This window comes from Ziziphus jujuba, chromosome 1 (assembly GCF_031755915.1).
Source record: "Ziziphus jujuba cultivar Dongzao chromosome 1, ASM3175591v1".
NCBI lineage: Eukaryota > Viridiplantae > Streptophyta > Magnoliopsida > Rosales > Rhamnaceae > Ziziphus > Ziziphus jujuba.
Window position 1 is genome coordinate 29,124,415 of NC_083379.1, and position 21,653 is coordinate 29,146,067.

At 29.4% G+C, this 21,653-nt stretch overlaps 1 long non-coding RNA gene across 1 annotated transcript; it reads right to left on the reverse strand.

The window, feature by feature from the left end:
* Positions 1–8,356: 8,356 nt before the first annotated feature.
* On the reverse strand, positions 8,357–11,353 carry LOC125421279 (uncharacterized). The gene is made up of 3 exons (XR_009636666.1): positions 10,402–11,353; positions 9,072–10,018; positions 8,357–8,617 (listed from the first exon to the last, which is right to left on the reverse strand). It is a non-coding gene; the product is annotated as an uncharacterized LOC125421279 (long non-coding RNA).
* Between the last annotated feature and the right edge of the window lie 10,300 nt (positions 11,354–21,653).

Genomic DNA, 21,653 nt, shown 5'->3' on the forward strand with positions numbered 1-21,653 from the left:
TTCATAGAGTGGTATTTGATTTGTGGGAAAAAAAAAGTATTTTTTTTTTTTTTGCTTAATTAAGATTCAATAAATTGTGGATATTTTAGATATTAAAAGTATTATATAAAATTATTTTATATTTTTATATATTTAAATGATAGTGTATAAAAAATCATACTGTATAGAATTAGTTTTAAAATTGTGAAAAGAACTTCTCTATGATTAATTGGTTGTATATTATCTTCAATAAGGATGCCTTAATCATCAAATGTTCATAATTCAAATTACGAGGGATATTATCTACACTTGAATTGAATATGGATGTTCGTAATTCGAATTACGAGGGATACTATCTACACTTGAATTGAATATGGATATTAAATAAAATCCCATGATTTTTTCATAATTTAAAATAATATATGATAAAACTAAATTCAAATAATATGGCCATCCAAAGAAGCCAAATAAGGGCTATAAAAAGTTAAGTCTTTCTATAAAAACAAAATGATAAAAAAATTTCTCTATTATTTTCATATAAAACACAGTAATTGATTTTTAACTTAAGTGTTGAAGTACATCTGATCAGTACCATATTGGAACCCTAAAATTTTTATTCTATTTTTATTGTCAGGTCAACAATTGAACATGATGGAGCTCCAATTGATGAAAGATTATTTTGATGGAGTTCTAGTTAAATTGACAAATATATTGACTGGCAAATTTTCTACGCCAACAATTAGATCCATTATATATATAGGTTCACATTAGATTAATTTATGATTTTAGCGTTAAAACCTTCCTTTATTAACCGTTGAAGTTGAGACTTAAAAATACAATAGTGGTTTGATATGAATTTAATAAAATATTAAATTTTATTTTGGACAAAGTTATTTAAGATTGTAAATAGATTTGAATCATTTGAGATTAATTAGTGATTAGCCTGGTTTAAGCTCACTCAAACTTAATTAACCCAAAAAAATTGAGTCAAACTTAAACAATAAATGAAACTGGTATAATATACGAATAAATATTAAGTAGCTTGAATTAATATATATATATATATATATATATTTATATATTATTAATATAAACATATAGCAAACTTATAGTGCGTAAATATCATTTTTATATTTAATTTTATAAGAATAAAAATAAATAAATGAAATGTATTTAATAATTTAACAATGAAAACATTTTTTTTTTTTAAAAATAGATGTGGCCTTTATCTTCTAAGGAACTAAGCCAAGTTAATCTTAAACATTTCATGAACAAGCCAAGCTAATCTTGAATAAGACATTTTGAAATTTTATAAATTTGAAAGAAGCTTCTCATTTTAAAATTATTCCAGCTAAATTTGAAAATTCTAATACTTGCTCAATTTGGCTTTTTTACATCCCTAAAATGACTAATTCATATTTGTATTTAGAGAATTATTAATATATTTTCAAATCTCTATTTTTGAAGTGATTGAAGAGTTGATAAAGGAAACTTTGATCCTTTTGTATAAGGTGAAGCTGATGGTGAAACTTTTTGATATGTATATACATATATATAATGTATATTTGGGAAATTCAACTTGACAACTTCTATATGAGAGTTTAGTTTTAGTATTTATCAATAACATTTATGTGGAAAAAAACGATGATATGATATAGTAAATTAAGTTGTATATATAGTGTTACATAGAAGTCAACGAGTAAATATATTAAAAAATGATTTGTGGAAATATATTCGGACATGAGATAAGAATATAATGCCATATCAAATGTTAAAGATATCATGCTATTTAAAGATTTAAAATTAAAATTAAAATTGAATAAATAATAATTTTTAATAATTGCTATGTACATCAACAAGTATTCATTATAAGCTAAGAACTATGCTCCAAACAAATTATATAGCTCTATGTAGATTTTATGATGCTAAAGCAATTTCTTGTTTAAAATAATTCACCTTATGAAAAAGTTTTAATAATCTAACAAAGAAATATTATGTTCGAACAGACGTGGAGTTAATTGCCATGAAACATATAAATCATAATGCAATCATATATTAGTTTAGATTATTTATGGTTTGGTAATAAAAAAAGAAGAAGATTATTTATGGTTTGCAATATAGTACCCAAATTTGCGTTTCAAAAAAAAAAAAAAAAAAAATATTATAATGCCCAAATTTGGACATGTCCAAACTCAAGGTTCATTCCGTGCCTAGCATTTGATTGCTGTTCTCACTCTTTCGCTCATGTTGTTTGTCTGGCTTGTATAGAATTTGGTCCCAATCCCTGGTGACGAGGAATCTCTTTAATGAAGTTTGTCTGCGCCTAGAACTCATAAGCATCCACTCACATTATAAGACAGACCAGCTTGATTTTTGTTCATTAATCACTTTTTTGGCATTACCAATAGATTATTTCAAACATCCTTATTTATTTATTTATCTTTTTTTTGTGGTTCTTATAAAATTTATTGGTATATCAGTTAACGGCCATCTCACCAAAATTCTATTACTAGTAATTTAAAAAAAAAAAAAAAAAAAAAGAAGCCAAAAAAATTTTTTGGTGGACATATAAGCAATTTCAGAGAACAAAAGTAGTTCCAATTAATTAATTTCGTCACCCATGCAATGCAACCAAATCTCAAAACCCATCTTGTCTCATCTTATAATGATATAAAAACATATACGTATATGCATTCATGCTTCAAAAGTATATGGGCAAGCCTCCAAGCAATGGGCCTGGTCTCCTTTCTCAAATTTTCAAGTTGTGGAAGTGATCCATGATAAGAGTTTTTTTTAAAAATAGCCACCTCATGAATGGAAACTTGAAAAATAGCAAAAAAAATTTATTTAAAAAAAAGGTAGCCAACTATGAACAAAAAAGCCCTTGACTAAATGCAAAATTACAAAATGTTGTTTCTCTTATCCTTTTCTTTTTCTCCTTTCTCAAATAAGTACCGGTTTTCTTTTGGAAAAAAAACATTTTCACTTTGACATCGATTCCCTTTGCATTTCATTTGGTTTCACTCTCTTTTTCTCATATTTTCTCACCTTTGAAGCTTAAATCAGGTAAAAATTTAGATATGGGCATGTCTTATATTTTCTCCTTGGCAAATGTTATATTTTCTTCTTGGTAAATGTTATATTTTCTCACTTTCTTTAAGATTTTTTTGATATGAGTATGTAATAAATTAGTTTATAAGCTTTTATATTTGAGTTTAAAGATACTTAGGTGATATATAGTATGAAAATAGTGGAAAAATTGTATAGATATGAAAAATCACGAAATTCTGTAAAAGCAGAGGAAAATTGGCAAAAAAGATGAACTTCCGCCATTTTTCGCCAGTTTGTCAGTTTTCGTTAGTTTTCCACAAAATTTCCTCTAGTTTTCCACCAATAGGAAAAAATAATATTTAGGCGAAAAAAAAAATAGAAGCGATTTTTTTGGGACAGTTAATATGTTTATTTAGTATTATTCATATTTTTATATATTTATTTATTTAGTTTAATGTTATTTATTTAATTTTGTAGTAAAATGGAAGATGACAATATTGTAATTGCGGTTTTATACAATGGAATGTTGGCACAAAATGTTGGTGGTCATTGGGAGTATCAAAATGGTAAAAATGTAATGGTTTCCGTCGATAAAAGATGCACAAAATCAAAGTTAGAGGATGAGATTTTCAATTCTATTGAGATAGACCGAAATGAATATTTGCTAAAGGTAAAATGGATATATGAACGATGTGCAGAAAAGTTGGATCCTACAGAAATACGCAGTGATAGGGATGTGAAATGCTTTCTTCAAGAAGTGAAAAATGGAGGGATGACAATGATGTGGCCTCCATTGTATGTTGAGGTGATTTCGAAAGTTGAATATGTATTTAAAAATGTTCATCAAATAGCCTTTGCTTCGAATAGTGGGAGTAATCTTCATTCTTTTGCTTGTCCTTCAATTGGCATTCGTCTACCACAAGTTTCCAGTACTAAACCTATTCAGGCTACATATCAGGAAATTATGGTTTCTGAAACTCAGTTTAGAGATTAAGTTGATGTTTGTGGGGCTTAAACATCATTTAACATCCATGAAGGGGTTGATGTTAGAGGTGACTATGCTGAATGGTTTCCTAACAACGAGTATGAGCAGTTGCATAATATTGATCATTATGAGAACTACAATGCAGCAGGGGATGGTGTTAGTATACAGTCGAATGATGTTGATCATAGTGATGTAGATTTTGAACATGAGTTGCCAAACAATAATAATGATATGCATCCTGAAATGATAATGAAGGAGTTTATGATGTTAGGGTTCATCGTGCTATAAGTGACCACATAACATTGAGCAACAGAAGTGGTTCTATGACCATATTTTCATTAAATTTCACTGGTTGTGAGAACGTAGTAGTTGGACAATTATTTTACAATAAACGTGACTTATAGAATAAATTAAATATCTATTGCATGCGTGAAAGTAAAGAGTTTAAGGTGACATGGTCAACTACACAACGGTATGAGGTTATATGCTTGGAAAATACTTGTAAATGGCGACTATGTGCAACCAAATTTAAAAATGGAAAAATATTTATTGTGAGAATTTTTTATAATGTACACAGTTGCTCATTAGATATTGTGCATCGAGAACATAAGCAGGCGAGTAGCTGGGTTATCGGGTAATGTATCAAATCTAAATATGAAGGGATTGCACATGTTTACAAACCCAAAGAAATTCAACATGATTTTCTGCAAAAATATGGGGTGAATATAAGTTACAACAAAGCATGGAGAGGTAAAGAATATACACTTAACAGTGTTAGGGGATCTCCAAAGGAGAATTTAGCTAAGTTGTTTGCCTACTGTTATGAGTTAGTGTCGAGGAACCCTAGGACTCTTACACATATCAACACGAACGATAATAACAATTTTGTATATTTTTTTATGGCGATTGGAGTATGCATTAGGGGATTATATCCCACATAAGACCCATGTTGGCTGTTGATGTGACTACTTTGAAAGGAAAATACAAAGGGTACATGTGTATTGCATCGGACATGGATGGCAATAAATAAATATATCCTTTGGCTTTTGGCATTGGAGATGGAGAGAACGAGCAAGCATATACATAGTTTTTCCAAAACCTCAAGGATGCCATTGGAGTTTTTCCAGATTTGATGTTTGTCAGTGATAGAAACCCCGCTATTGAAAAAGGCAATACGCAAAGTTTTTCCCAATGCATATCATGAGCTGTGACGTACCACATAAGCAGAAATATTAAAGCAAATGGACATGCGAAAGATAAAACGATAATACAATGTTTTATGCTCGCAGCTAATGCATATTTGGTTGAAGATTTTGAGTTTTATATGGGGCAAATGGAGGCAAAAGACAATAGGACTGCCAGGTACATCTGATCATGTAACCCTACAAGGTGGACACATTCTCTTTCTCCATGTAGAAGGTATATTATCATGACCACAAATATTGCAGAAAGCTTGAATGATATTTTGCTAGATGCTAGAGAGATGCCAATAGTATAATTAATTGAGCACATACGGGATTTACTGTAAATGTGGTTTTATGAGTAATGTACTGCAGGTGCAAAATTGACCAAGCCTGTGACTGACCATATGGAAGAGCAACTCAAACTCGGCAATTTGGAGTCTGTCGGACTACATGTAAAGGCCGTTAATATGCAAGAGTTTCTTGGGGAAGGTGGGCGTTTGAGGGGCATAGTTAACCTCCAATAAAAAATATGCTCATGCAAAGTCTTCGATCTTGATCAATATCCGTGTGATCATTGTATTGTTGCTTGTAGAGAATGTAAAATTACTCCTTATGGCATGTGTTCTCATTACTACACCACGCATGCATATTGTGCAGCTTATGCTGAGTCCATTTACCCTGTGTTAGATGAAAAATAGTGGCATGTTTCGTATGACGTGTCAAGTTATATTGTTTTTCCACAGAGATGGACACGTAGGTGAGTCGGTAGGCCGAGGATGCAATGCATACTGTTTCAAGGTGAAGATGTTATTGGACGTAGATGTGGCTGATGCGGTGGTATTGGATATTATAGGCAGAGATGTATGAATCCATTGTCTTATGCTTCTAATTAGAAAGTTTTAATTTAGTGTTATGGTTTAATATCTTTTGATAATTATTTCATATCTTGAATATTATATTTTCTACTCGACGGTAATGATTTATTTATGTTGTGATAATGGTATAGTATGTATTTAGCAATATGTTTTTTTTTAAGAATTTAATCCCAAAATGAAAAAAGGCATTTTGAAGTTGATTTTGAATCTTTAGTTTACATCTCATTTTATGAAATGTCCAAATGATTTTGAAAAGAAAAACAAATATATATCATTTTTTCTTTTCTTTTAATTGATTATTAATTTTAAAAGTCAATATATTTTTTGTTAAATCCATCTTCATCTTATATAATATTTGTCTCCATTCTCAATTTTTTTTACCCCCATATTAATTTAAATAATCTATTAGAAATTGATTTTCCAAGTGAAGGAAATTAGTTTGCGACACAAGTAAATATTTTTCGACATTTTCCAACAGCAGGAAATGTTTTTCAACAAGAGGAAAATGATTTCCGCTTGGAGGTAATATTTTTCGACAGGCGGAAAATTATCCAAAAGCTTGAATTGAGCGGCATATAAGGGGTTTGTGCAAAATGGAATTCTAATAAATATGCTACATTTTATAGATGGTTAATTAGATATTTTTACATCAAAACACATCATTATCTTTGATATATAAACATCAAAATAATCTATCATTATCTCTATATTTAAATCCATTGGACTTCCATTTATTAGGTTCATGACGTATTTTGTCTCCACTCTCCTTTTTTTCACCCCAATATTAATTTACTCATCTATTGGAACTTGATTTTCCAACTAGAGGAAATTAGTTTTTGACAGGAAGAAAATGTTTCTGACGGGAGGAAATTAGTTTTTGATAGGAGGAAAATGTTTCCGCTTGGAGGAAAAAAATTTTGTTTCGACAAGTGGAAAATTTTACAAAAGTTGCAATTGAGCTAGATGTAAAAGGTTTGTGCATAATGGAATTCTAATAAATAAACATGGCACATTTTCTACAAGATAAATTAGTTATCCTTACATCAAAACACATCATTATCTTATATTGTCCAACTACTCTCTTATTCTTATATTTTTTCACTTTTGTATTTTTTAAAAGTTTTTTAATATGTATGTGTAATAAATTAGTTTATGATCTGTTATATTTGAGTTTAAAGATACGTAGATGACATGCGGTGTGAAAATTAGGAAAAAATTGTATAGAACTGAAAAATCACAAAAACCAATAAAATGGATGGAAATTGGTGAAAAAATAAACTTCCGCCATTTTTCTCCAATTTGTCAGTTTTCGCTAGTTTTCGGCTAATTTTCTGCCAATAGGAAAACGTTATATTTGGCGGAAAAAAAAAAATAGAACCTTATGCTAGATGAAAAACAGTGGCATGCTCCGGATGATGTGTCAAGTGTTCTTCCACCGAGATAGACTTGTAGGTGGTCTCGTAGGCCGATAATGCAATGCATACCATCTCAAGGTGAAGATGTTATTGGACATACATGTAACTTATGCGATGATGTTGGACATTATAAACAGAGATGTACAAATCCATTGTTTTATGCTTCGAATTAGAAAATTTTAATTTAGTGTTATGATTTAATATTTTTTGATAATTATTTTGTATTATGGATATATTTTCTACTTGATGGTAATATTTTTTTATGTTGTAATAATGATATAATACGTATTTAGTAATTTTATTTTAAGAATTTAATCCTAAATGAAAATAGGCATTCTGAAAATGATTTTGACTTTAGCTTACAAAAGATTTTTTGAAATGTCCAAATGATTTGAAAAAAAAAAAAAAACAAAATGTATCAATTTTTTATTTATTTTTAAATTGGTTATTAATTTTAAAAATCAATACATTATTTGTTAAATCCATCTTTATCTTATATATTAATTATCATTAAGATATATATAGAGTTAATTGAATTTAATATATATATATATATATATATATATATATTATATTATATCCTATTTTAAAGAAATGTCAGTAATACTCTCATTTTCATTTTTTAATCCTAATATTAATTTATTCATCTATTAAAAATAATTTTCCAACAAGAGAAAATTGTTTCCAATAGGAGAAATTTTTGTCCATCAGGAGAAAATGTTTTTCCGATTGAAGGAAAGTTTCCAATAAGCGGAAAATTTTCCAGATGCTATAAATGTTTTGGACCTAAGAGGTTTGTGCAAAAATAAATTCTAATAAAAATGTCAAAAGAAATTTTTAAAACTAAAGCATGTTATGGATTTAAAAGCTGGTTAGATTCACTTTAACATGCTCATTGTCGTTATCAGCTTTAAGTTCCACTACAACATCAGGTCCTTTATCTAATTTATCTTCATTTTTATTGTCATTGCAATCTTCATTGGTATCGCTATCCACATCCTCATCCAAGCAAGGGTCACTCAATTGTATGGAGTTTTGAAAAGCGATTCACTTATCAACCAATTCAGGATGTATCGCCAATGGAAGTGAAATGAAATGAGAATAATCAAGATTTTGGCTTTTGACTACCTGTATTTAGCAAGAAAATTGAAATAACATCAATTATGTATTTAATAATGTGTGCATGCGAACAAGGAAAACAAGAAAGCAATGTTAAAGAACATGCTCCTTATCAAGAAGTTAAAAAAAAAAAGGACATATATCAAATGCATGCAACTGGCATAAAATTCCCTTGTTAAAAATAAAGAATGAAAGAAATACCCTCACATATTTCTAATTCAAAAGAACAGGGTACTGACTTCATCAATTATGATTTGGATCTTTGCTAAAGCTTTAGTTACACTATCAATTGAAATGCCCTTCAATGACTATAAAAGATTACCATGTGAATATAATCAATGGATATTTACTTCACATTTATATCACAGTTATGAAATAAACTTAAAAAGATAACAGATCCAAACCATGCGTTTGTACAGAAACCAAAAACAAAACAACCATAAATTTGAACCTTACAACTTACCAATAGAATCATCCTCCTGTGATGATGGAAATATTATCTTAACTCCCAGCATGTCTTCAATATTTTTATGTGTAGATCCCCTAAGAGACAAAAATTACAATTAGAATTCAATAATCAACTTACCATGCATTTTCAACTCTAAATATCCACAAGCTGCACTTTCATACCTTTTTCTCATGATAAATCGAAGTAATGAAGCACCTACTTGCAAATCAAATAAAGAAATTAAAGGAGCTGGCTATGTGAACATTCTATGAAAAAGTGCAAACCCAAGAAGTATAGTGATGTTATTTCTCTTGTTTTGCACAAAATGTTACTACAACTCACTTTTGGAAATGAATGGTTGGCTTTTTAAAAGTGCAAAGGATAAATCCATTAAGTAGATAAATACTAATTCCAAACAGACGAAAATGTTCTATAAGATCAAGATACTATACCAAGCAACAAAAGATGTAATATTCCAATTGCCTTTTAAGGTCCATGTCTACCAGGTGTTAACCTCCCTCGAAAAGTTCATAAAAAACCCTACAACCTTATGAGATATGACTTGTATTGCTTGTTTAGTAGCATTCACAAGTGAATCGAGAAGCAGTACATCCTTCCCAACCTCAACCAAAAGTAATTCAAAGTATCAAGGAAAATGAGATGAGGAAAAGGTGCTGGAAACTTCAGGTAGTAATTCGTAGGCCAAATCTAAGATGTTGACAAAATGAAATCTTGCCTCGACTAAATAGAATGCTTTTCAGTAGAACCTCTGATTCTTCTCCTAAAACTCTATCTTCTACATTATCCTGCAATGCACCTGAACTTATAGTTGAATCCATTACTTCAACCACTGGTTTAGCTCTGTCAAATTTTGCTGAATTGAAACACAGGTAGATGTGCTATCTTGCATTTCTTGCTTTTGACTTTCATCTTCTGATCAATTTTCACATCCTTTACCGTTTCTGGAAATTCACAGCATACATTCCTTTGAGTGATAATGAAACTGAAGGTAACTGAAGTTACTAAACCATCAAAATATCCTTATTTCATGCGTATTTTTATTAAGTTATTATACCATTCTCAAACAGACTGATCAATGGTTAAAAGAAGCTGAACATAATGTATGAGTTATTAAACTAAGTTTCAGAATAATTACATGGGTTGAACATAATGTATGAGTTATTAAGCTAAGTTTCAAAATAATGACATGGTACCACAAATCTCAGGATAAGCTAACAGGAAATCTACCGCATTCAAAGCACCAGGCATATTTGACACAAAAAAAAAAAAAAAAATTAATGACATATTCTTATTCTGCGTATGCTACTGGCACAAAGAAACTAACCTTCAAAGGAAATGGCTTGAGTAACGACTGGTCTCTAAACTGGAATAGTCATCTTCAGCTTTTTGTTTCCCTCCCCAACCTTCTGCATATCCTTTCTACCACCCATTATAACCTTGTAGCTCAAACCATGGTAAGTTTGATATCCTTGTTGCAGAAGTTGATATCACAAAAGTTAAATGAACAAAAAAATAAAAAATAAAAACTTTCTAATTTGTCTCAAATTTCGGATCTTCTTCTAATTTGTATCAAATTCAAACTTCGGATCTTCTTCTAATTTGTATCAAATTCAAACTTCGGATCTTCTTCAAGTTTCAGATCTTCTGTTACAGAGAATTTACAGAAGCTTTATAACATGGAAATTTTCTTGTATTTATATAAACGATTTTTCTTATATTTATATAGCCATGGGAATTTCAATCAAAATAACAATGTGAGAAAATCAAATTGTATCCTCCTAAAAAGAAAATTTTCAGAAGAAATAGGAAATTTTGATGTATTTCTGTGACAGAAATATAACAGTGGATTAAAGAAAGTTCTTCTTCGTTCATTTTCTTTTTCCTACGGATTCTTGTCAACCAAATAGCAGATAATCGAGGAGGGAGAAGGTAGGGAAAAAAATGAAGGAATAAAAAAATCATATAATACCTTTGGAAGATGATGTAGAAGTAGAACGGTTTCTTAGTGTTGGAGACATGAATCCGATTCTTGTTCCTCTTCTTCTTCGATTCAGCAGAAGCAATCTTGCTCGCACCGCCATTACCAACAATAGCAACAGTGAGCTTCTCGTCGTTGATCTTGTTCTAAGCTCCCCTTTAGCCTCCATAACCTTTGCAACAACCAAGCTCGCCGCCATTGCAGATCTCTGTGTGTGTGTAGTGTGTGAAATGCACAGGTAATATATTCTTTCAGAAGGGAAAGCGAAAGGGAAAGCTGGAAAGGGAAAGGAAAAGTGAAAGTAGAGAAAAAAGCCAAAAACAAGAAAAGAAAAGAAGCCGCCTTTTTGACAGAGGAAACAAACAAAAAAAATAATAACAATAAGAGAAGAAGAAAAATGGTATTTTACTGTGTTAAAAGTTGGTTAGTTTTTAAATATTTTTTTTTTTTGGTTGCTATTTTTCAAGTTTGAATCGATAAGTGGCCATTTTTCAAAAAAAAAAAAAAACCCTCCATATATAAGCACTATCCCTCTTATTTAAATTTTGTCAATTTTTTCATGGAAACTTTTGGCGTTTGGATTTTCATGAATGAAACTGGCTTTTAGGATACATTTGATACGCAGGATAGATTCGGATAAGATATGATCGAACAAGACAAGGTCGGATCGAACAAGATAGAATAGTATAGTCTTGTATTTGGTATAATTTCAGACTGAATGATGGACTAGCTGTTCCATGTTTGATACAGAATTAGACTGGATTGGACTATTTTATAATTTTATAATTTTTTTTAAAAGAAAAATTATAAAATTCTATTTATAATTACAATTACAAATAATATACTTAATTAATATTGGAAATTGATATATTTGTATTTACATATTTCATTTACCATTTTTATTACATCCACAAACTATATTAATTTATAATTTTAAAATTAAATGAAAATTAAATTATAACATAATATTTTATAAATAAAAATTAATTAATGAAATTTTGTAATTGTAATTTTGTTTTTACATTATAATTAAATTGTAATTATTTTTACACCCACAAATTACATTAATATATAGTTTTCAAAAAAAATTAAAATGATATTATAATATGTTAAATCATATGTACAAATAAATAAATTTAACATCATATTTAATTAAGAACTTGTTGATAAATACAATTTCACATACTTGTCTCCATAAAAATGTATATATTTGATTTTTCACCAATAATCTACTTATATGCCAAATAAGTAAATACACTCATTGATAGTAATCCAAACAAATAGTCGATTATAAAACCATTACGCCACTCATTGTTCAAGTTGGCACGTGTATGTGCGGTAATATGTTGTATTGGATTTGCCTCATTTAGATTCCTCATCATTCGTTCTACATACTCAGCATATACTATTTCAGCTTCTTCAGTTGTATTATAGGCTTGATATAAATTATTCTTAAATCCTTGCACCTGTTGATGACATTTAGGCCAAGAATTATATATCCATGATTATCTACCTTCAAACACAACATAAACTCTTTTTCTTGCCATTAAATGTTCCTGCATATTATAATAAATTATAACATAATATAATAAGATAATAATAAAATTAAACAAAATAACAATGAACTAAATCAATCAGGTGCATATTAATACACTAAAACATAACACATGCTTCATAGAAGTGTCTTTACATACATAATTAGATACCAACATCCATTACCATATCACATATGTCCATAAACAACCATACAACATATGTCCATAAAGTTCAAATCCAAGTGTTCATAGTTATCCTCCCCTCATACATAGTCTTAAATATATGATACACAACGACACTTAGTAATTTAAAAATTTTCTAGCAAATTCAATCTTGCCCGCATCCATTCTAATAATCTTATAAACCTTAACGTTCGATAGATCCAATCTCATTGCCTTAGAGATTTCGAGATTGTCATCAATAGAGAAGCCTAACCTGTCAAGCTCCATAGCTAAGTATTGTGGATAATTGGCTTCAGATTTATCTAACTTTGCAGCCAATTTATCAAACAATTTCTTTACTACATTGCCAAACCCGCTCACAATGTCATCATCCTTCAATACAGATTTTCTCTTACCTCTTGATTTGGATTGGGTGGACGGTTCACTATGAATTTCATTCACAGACATTGGAGAACACACATCATTAAATTGTTCATTTCCACTCTCCAAATTCAAATCATTGACCATATCAATTGGAGTTTGTGCTCCATGTCCCGTTGTCCGATCCTTTACAAAAATATTAGCAAGCCTCTCATATAGTGGGGCTAAAATAAAAACACAAACGTTTAATTGTAAACAATAGAAAAACATAACTTCATATATCAAGTGAAAAAATTCAATGAAAGAAAATATCCAAAGTTTCAAAACCTGCACATATGCTTTCCAAACTTTATCACTATCATCTTCCACACATTTAAGAGAGTCATTCCATCCGAAGCCACTTTTGTTTAGCATATCATATATTATACCGTATTGCTTCTTCCACTTTTTCAGCTTTGACTAATACAATTAGCATCATTGTCTAGTAGACTATTTAGAAAAGATATACGCAATTCTGCATTCCTAGGTAATTGATTTCTGTAACCTCTAACATTTCACCTTATATATGCCCAGTACATATACATAAGCAAAAGTAACATAAAGGACATACAAAAAGACTCTAATGGTGAATCATTTGGAAGCAAAAAGAATGCAGCGACTTTTTTTCGATCCATATGTATTACAAAAAAACAACAAAATGCTTCAAGAAAAATAAATAAATAAATAAATAGCATATTAAATTTGAGATACATAAACTACTTTGGACGAAACAACGCAAATCAATTCCAAAATACATCTATTTGTATGAAACAACGCAAATCAATTCCTTCCATTTGCCATAGGATGAGTATGACTAATCAAAATTTAATTTCACTTGTCATATATCAACTATAAGCAAACCAGGATTTTCATTTACCATTTTTCAAGTATGAGCAAGCATATTCTTAATAACATGTGTCATTTAACAAGCTGACTAATCCAATAAATCATGTTCATGTCAAGCATTTTTCAACTTACAAAGCATTTCTCATTCCATTTGTCATCAACCAAAGCACATACCGTGTTAAAGAAATTGTAAGTTAATAAATTTTATGTCTAAAACACTAAAACAAATGTAGGATTAAAACACATATTTTATAACTAGGATATCACATGTAATAATGCTCCAAAACTGATCCGATATTTATGGTTGAAAGACCAAAATGCTTATAATTTTTTAAAACCCAGATCATCTAACAGAGAACAACCTGGTTGCCCTTAAAACCTGTGTCTTAAATGTTTCCATCTCACAAGGTTAAAACAAAAAAAGAAAAGAAAAAAAGGAATATTAAAAGAACAACGAATTATCTATTTTTTATTTAGTTTAGAGGCCATGTAAATTTAGTTGATTAGGCAGGTTGCAATAATTTGTAATGACATTCACAAATAATCCTTATAAATTAAATCTGTAAATTTTTCAATCTTAAGCAAAAACTTATATTCAATAATGTAGTTTAAAAGCCTTTAGTGTTAAAAAAACAAAATTAATTGACTAAATCTCAAAATAAAGTTTGAAAGCTTGTTCACATTTTTAAGTGCATACTTAATATAATATAAAGTAGATTTTCTTTTTGGTTTTTGAACGGATAGTTATTGGCATGCCAATGGAAAATACCAAATGAGCAAACATGAGAGATTTTCCAAACATTATTCCCGAATTTCAACTATTGCCACACATCATCAATAAAATGCTTCAAGATGGATTTTAAGATTTTCTTCAATGAAATACAAAGAAAAAAAATACTTAGCAGGAAAACCAACAAACAAAATCGAAAACATTTGATCAATACCACTATTAAGAAGCACTGTTCATCTAACCAAGCTTTTTTGGCTGTCAGGGACCAAAGTTTCTCGATCACAAATTGCACTGCCTCTTTGTCCGACCGATCCAAATCATAAGATAATCTTTGAACTGCACAAAAAGAAAGGCATTATGAATAAAAGATAAGCTATAAATTACATAAAAAAGAAAGGTATTATGCATAACAGATAAGCATATGCAGAACAACTGAATTATAATTATCTTTTCCTTCCATCTTACTTTCCACCCCTCTTATCTAACCAATCATGACAAAAATCATGAGAAGAACAGTACATGAACTTTCAAGGATACAAGTTACAATTAAAAATCTTCAAGAAGACATTTCTAAAGTTAAACAGCATGCATCCACTTCTTGATAAATACATCACAATTTGCCGAAGCAGAGTAGAGAAAAGGTTTATACATACAACTTATCAACTAATTAACATTTCAGCTAGCAAAAATAATTATTTTCAAGTCATTAGAGCGAAAGGCAATATGGACAATATCAACAGAAAACCAATTGGTTATGAAACCAAAAACAACCATTTATACCATCAATGATAAAGATTCTTACCTACCAGTTCTACACAGTTTCTCCTTAATTTCTGACCTAAAGATAAGCAAGCAAGTAAAAAGGAGAGCGAACTATATGGCAAAACTGCATACGCAATCACAATTCAATCAAACTCACATAAATATTCTTCCAATATTCAACATAAAGTAATAAAGCCTTCATAGTTGATGTTCAGAACAATTACAAAGTGTGCATCGAAGAAAATTCAAGCAAAGCATAAGCATACATAATTAAAAGCCAGCAAGTGTAGACCAGGTGAACTTGGTTGGCTATGAGTTGAGGACAAAGTACTGGGGCGAAGGGATTGCAACATAGGCAGTCCTAAAATTGGTGTGATGCTATTTGAAAAGACTGGCCACATTTTGGAAGATTTGAAGCTCTTGTAGATGTTGAAAATGCTAGTTTAAGAGGGTGCTAAGAAAGCTGGTTTTCAATGAGAAGGTGTTCTAAGGAAGTACTTTACACTATGGGAAAACTTGATTAAAAGGTGATTTTTTAGTCGTCTTTTCCATTGATATTCCTCAAGCATGGTTAAAAGATTATATCAAAGAAAATATGGACCATCATATACATCAATCAAATTCACTCTGTAATTTTCTTCTTTTTATTGACTAATATATATATGTATGGCTTTTCCTTCGTTAAAATGTGGTCATCAAATCGAAAATGTTTGTTTCATTTTACAAGAAATGTAATGGAAACTTGTTAGTGTCCAAAATGCAACACTTTATTGAAGGCACTTAGCTTTCAGTATGTAGACTCATTGTGATCCGTAATTTTGTATAGTACCAAGAACAAAAGGTCAAATGCAATAGTAAGCAACACCAACCGCAGATTCTATATCATACCCACTTTACAAGCCACCAAATCTAGGCAATTTGTCACTCTTTTTATGCTAAAAAGAGTGACAATGTAAAAATTATATGTAGAGATATTGCAAGGGAAATAGGAATTTAAGTTTAAACTATGTCATTGAGTTACCACACTAACCACAGGTTAAATCAACACCAAATGACAACAATCAATCAAACCGACCCAATCAAGATAGCATAAAGAATACCACAACTAAGTTAGAACCATTTCACATACTTCAGACACACAAGACAAAATAAAAAATAAAAAATATATGCAATCCATTAAGCTAGTTTTCGTTGCCTAATTCCAGATCGAGTAAGATCGGCACATAAAGAAAAATCGTGACATAGAAGGAAGAAGAAGAAACCATTATACAGAGCTGCAGAGATGGAGGGTAAGAACCATACTCACTGACCATATTTCTTTGTCCGATGCAGGTGTCCGACGAGCTCCTTTGATCTTCTGCAATGAAAAGTCTTGTTTGCAATGAAATAAGAAAAAGAAGAACAATGCCTAAGCCAAATGAATATAAACCCAACCCAAAAGAAAACACAATTTACAGAACAAAAAATATCGAGTTTTGGTAAAACTTCTCTAAGGATATTTCTTTTCTTTTTAGATATGTCGGCGAGGGATGGAAAATGGGTTTCAAATCCACACCCATGATGACATACAGAGAGGAAGACAATTGACTTGCAAATGGAAGCCCTTCCCCAACCCGAAAGAAAACAGAAATTGAGAAAATTTTTTTTCCAAAAGCAACGAAAAAGGTAAAAATTCTCAGGATTTTTTTTCTTTTTAGATATGTCGACGAGAGATGAAAAGTGGGTTTCGAATCCACACCCATGATAACATAAAACAGAGAGGAAGATGGAAGCCCTTTCCCAACCTGAAAGAAAACACAAATTGAGGAAAAAAAAATTCCCAAACGCAGAGAAAAAAATAACGAATTTTGGGTAAAACTTTTAAGGAATTTTTTTTTTTTTTTTAAAGATATGTCGGCGAGATATGACATTTTCAAATCCACACCCACAACAACAAAACAGAGAGGAGAGGAAGATGACACTTGCTTGGGTTCTTTGGAGTTTGGGGTTTACTTGCAAATGGAAGCCCTTTCTAGATCGAGTAAGATGGCATTTTATTTCAAAGGGTACGAAGAAAGGTCACAATACAAGAAGAAGAAAACAGATAGAGATGCAGAGAAGAAAACATACTCACCGGCCGTGTTTCTTTCTCTGAGAGTTGCAGATGTGATTTTTCCTTCGGTCTTCCACGCGAGGCAACGATCCGCTTCGGCGAGAAAACAGATTAGGGCTTTTTTGAGTTTGGGACAAAAATGACCCCGGTGGGGGGGGGGGGGGGGGGGACGGGTCAGATGTGTCTCGATTGTTTAGGATTAATTCACTGTTTAGGTTAAGCCTATCCCGAGCTCAAATGATCAACCAAACAGCAAACTGGGATTGTATCCCGTCCAATCCAAGCTAATCCGACGTACCAAACACACCCTTAGAGTGTTGGTTTGGGCAACGTTTTTTGGTTAACAAGTGTCGGCTTTTATATAAATTTTTAAAATTTATGTTTTATTTATATGTATATAAATAGAAAATATATTAAATAACAATATAAAGCAAAATAATCAATGTATTCATTTAACTTATATGTTTTCAATTTTAAAGTAATTATTTTTTAAGTTAATAAAAATAATAAATTTAATTATTTTAAATTTAAATGGTTTTAGACGACGTTTTCATGATAAAAAGAGTTGGTTTTGATATGAATATTTGAAAATTTAATACATTTTATGTTTTATTTATATTTGTATAAATAGTAAATATATAAACAAGCAATTTGAAACAAAATAGTTAATATATTCATTTAATTTATTTATGTTTCAATTTTAAATTAATTATTTTTTTAAATCTGTAAATATTATAATTTTTTTTAAAAATTTTGAATGGGTTTAGGTGATGCTTTTTAGTTCAATAGTGTCGACTTTAGTATAAATTTTTAAATTATTTTCTTTCTATTTTTTACTCATTAAATATACCATTTAGAATATTAGTCATATATAGTAAAATATTAAAAATTAGTATTAATATACATGAAAATGAATAAAATATTAAGCAAACTAATTTTTATTTCAATTTTAAAATCATTTGTATTGGCCTCCAATTTTTTCAAACCTCACTATTTCATTTTTAATATTTTAAACAAATAGAATAAAATATTAAGCAAATTAATTTTTATTTTAAATTTTAAAATCATTTGTATTCCTCCAAGTTTTTCAAGCCTCACTGTTTCATTTTTAATATTTTAAACAAATATGTTGGATGCGTTTTTCAATTTCCATATGTTTCACCAAGGTACAAGCCCTAAGTATTTGTTATGCTCTAAGTCTTGAATAGTTGGATTTCCTTTACTAGGTTTTTGGATTTTTTTTCTTTCCGTTTCCTTTGTCGGCGTCAATGAATACATTTTCTCTAGTTTTTCGTCTATTTTTGAATGACGGCAGTGCTGTGTTTTATCGTGGGTAATATTTTTAACCATCTTTTTTGTTTTTTAATTTTTTTTCTTGCTGGGTTGTTGGGTTTGTTAGTATGTTTCTTGCTAGGTTGAACGGTGGAAGTTGCTAAGTTCTTGGGTTGCTGCGTTGTTTGTTTGATTGTTGTGTTGCTATGCTATTTGCTGGGTTGCTGTGTTGCTACGTTCTTTGTTGCATTGTTTGCTTGGTTACTGTATTGCATGGGTTGTAGGTGAAAAAAACTCAGGTCATCAATTTTCTTCAAATATAATCGGTAGGTTTTCTTAATCTTGCTTGGGTTGATATTTTGTTTGTGATTTTGCTTAAGATTGGGATTTTGTTCTTGATTTTGCATTGGGTTGGGGTTGTCCTTTTGATGTTGGTCACTTGTTGTGCAGTGGTTTGGGTTAGCATGGTGACTGGAGTTTGCTTAATTTGGTCATCAGATTGGCCTTAAGTTTGCTATTGTGTTTTGTTGGTTATTGGGATTATGTCATATTTGGCGTCGTTGAAAAAAGTATGCTTGATTTTATTTTATTGGTTGATAATATGAAGTTGAATTATTATATGAGTATGAGTTGAATGTATATATTTTTATAGGTTTATAATTTTAACACAAAGGTAATTATCATTTTAAAGTGAGCATTATTTGTTGTTAATTTATATACTTGTTATCTTATACACTTCTTATTTACTATTATATTTAAATTAATGTTTGCAAATTTAGACTCCTAAACAACCTAGGAACACCGGCTGTAGTTATTATATCATGATGATAATGAGGGATATCATTAGGACAGATGTACCTCGTCAAAACTTACCAACAATGACAATTTTGACATTTTAATATAATTATTTATTTTATGCTAATTAATATTTATTTATTTTGTATATGTTTTAATAATTTTTTAACATAATTTTTTCATGTACAATATGAGGGTGTAACTTGATCACAAGATGATATCAACGAGTTTAGAGCTAAATGGACATCAATTATGATCTCAAACCTTTAATCTTAGTGAGTATAGTAGTTTAATTACTTTTGTTTGTACATAATTTTATAAAATAATTGATCAAATAGTAAAATCATTATATGAGTTAATATTTGATTTAGTTGAAATATTATTTTGTTATGCAAGTATTTATTTTAGTTTTGTTGTTTATTAATTATTTTGTATGAAACTAGTTATTAAACAATCCTAATTTGACAAAATTAAAAGCACCATTCAAAATAAAGAAAAAACAAAAGAAAGATGACACTTTTAGGTAAAATGTTGTCGATAGATATGAAAATAGCCGATGCTTTTTGAAAAATGTTTCAGTTATTCATAAACATTTAGTGACGCTTTTAAAAAAAGATCAGGTATTCCCAAACATTTAGTGATGCTTTTTTAAAAAAGCATTGCTAAATGTGCGAAGGAATAACCAATGCTTTTTTAAAAGGTGTTGCTAAATGTATGGGAATACTCGACGCTTTTCTAGGAAAGCATCCCTAAATGTGTAGGAATATATGATTTTTTTTAAAAAAGCATTGTTAAATATATATAAGAATATCTGACCTTGTTTTAAAAGCATCGCTAAATATTAGGAATACCTGACATTTTTTTTAAGAAAAAGCATCGCTAGATACAAAAAAAACAAAAAAACAAAAGAAAAAAAGTAAAGCATCACTAGATACCTAATTAAGTGATGCTGTAAAATGCTCGGCTTTCTTTTTGATAATTTTAATAACACCATATTAGGTGACACTTTGTTAAGCATTAGCTTTTCTTTTAGATACTGTATTAATTGTGTCACTTGTTATTGTTTTTCTTAGTATATGGTTAAAATTATGTATGGGTAGTTCTCTTTTAATATAACTAGCTCTATAGTCATGTAACCAATAAGAATCCATACTGATTAAACTAAACTTAAAATAGTCTAATCCAGTTAGTCTTGTTTAACAAAGGGTTAATGCTTTTCCTAGTTTAACCTATGACTTCTCTCCTTCCTTTGCACTTATTTTGGTTAAATATGCCATCTTTTGTAATCTTTATTGTCCTTGCTTAGAAGAGGGCCTAAATGAATAAAGTCTTTTTCAGATGCTAATGTATTAGGTCCTTCTTATTAATATATTTTCTGCTTTGATTAAAAAAAATAGTAGTTATTAAAATTATCAGGCTCGTTTATTACGCATTATATAATTGGATTTATCAATTGGATAGAACTATATATATATATATATATATATAATTAATATTAAAATGAAATAAGTTTTTTTTTAAAGAAAAATGAATAAAAAGTAATATATTTTATTGATTTTTGAATTAAAAAAATGATTTAAATGAAATAAGTTCAATATAAAAAAAATAGATAAGTTCTTTATTAATTATTTTCCAAAAAAGTTTATAGAGTAAAAAAGAAAAAAAAAAGAAACAAAAATAGAAAAAAATTTTAAAAAAGAAAAAAACCGGAGAAACAAAAATAAAACAAAATTAAAAAAAAGAAGAAGAAAGAAATTGAAAGTTAAGAAGAAGAAAAAAAAAAAAAACTTATAACTCATGCAATAAAAAAAAATACTAAAAAAGAAAAACCAAAGAAGATAATATCAAAAACGAAAGATACAAAAAAAGGAAGATAAAAAAAAAAAGAAAAAAAAAGAATACGATAAGAAAAAGGAACAGGGAAAAGAAAGGAAGAAAAGTAATTTATACTGCTGAAAAACTTGGAGAAACAAAGATTAAAAAA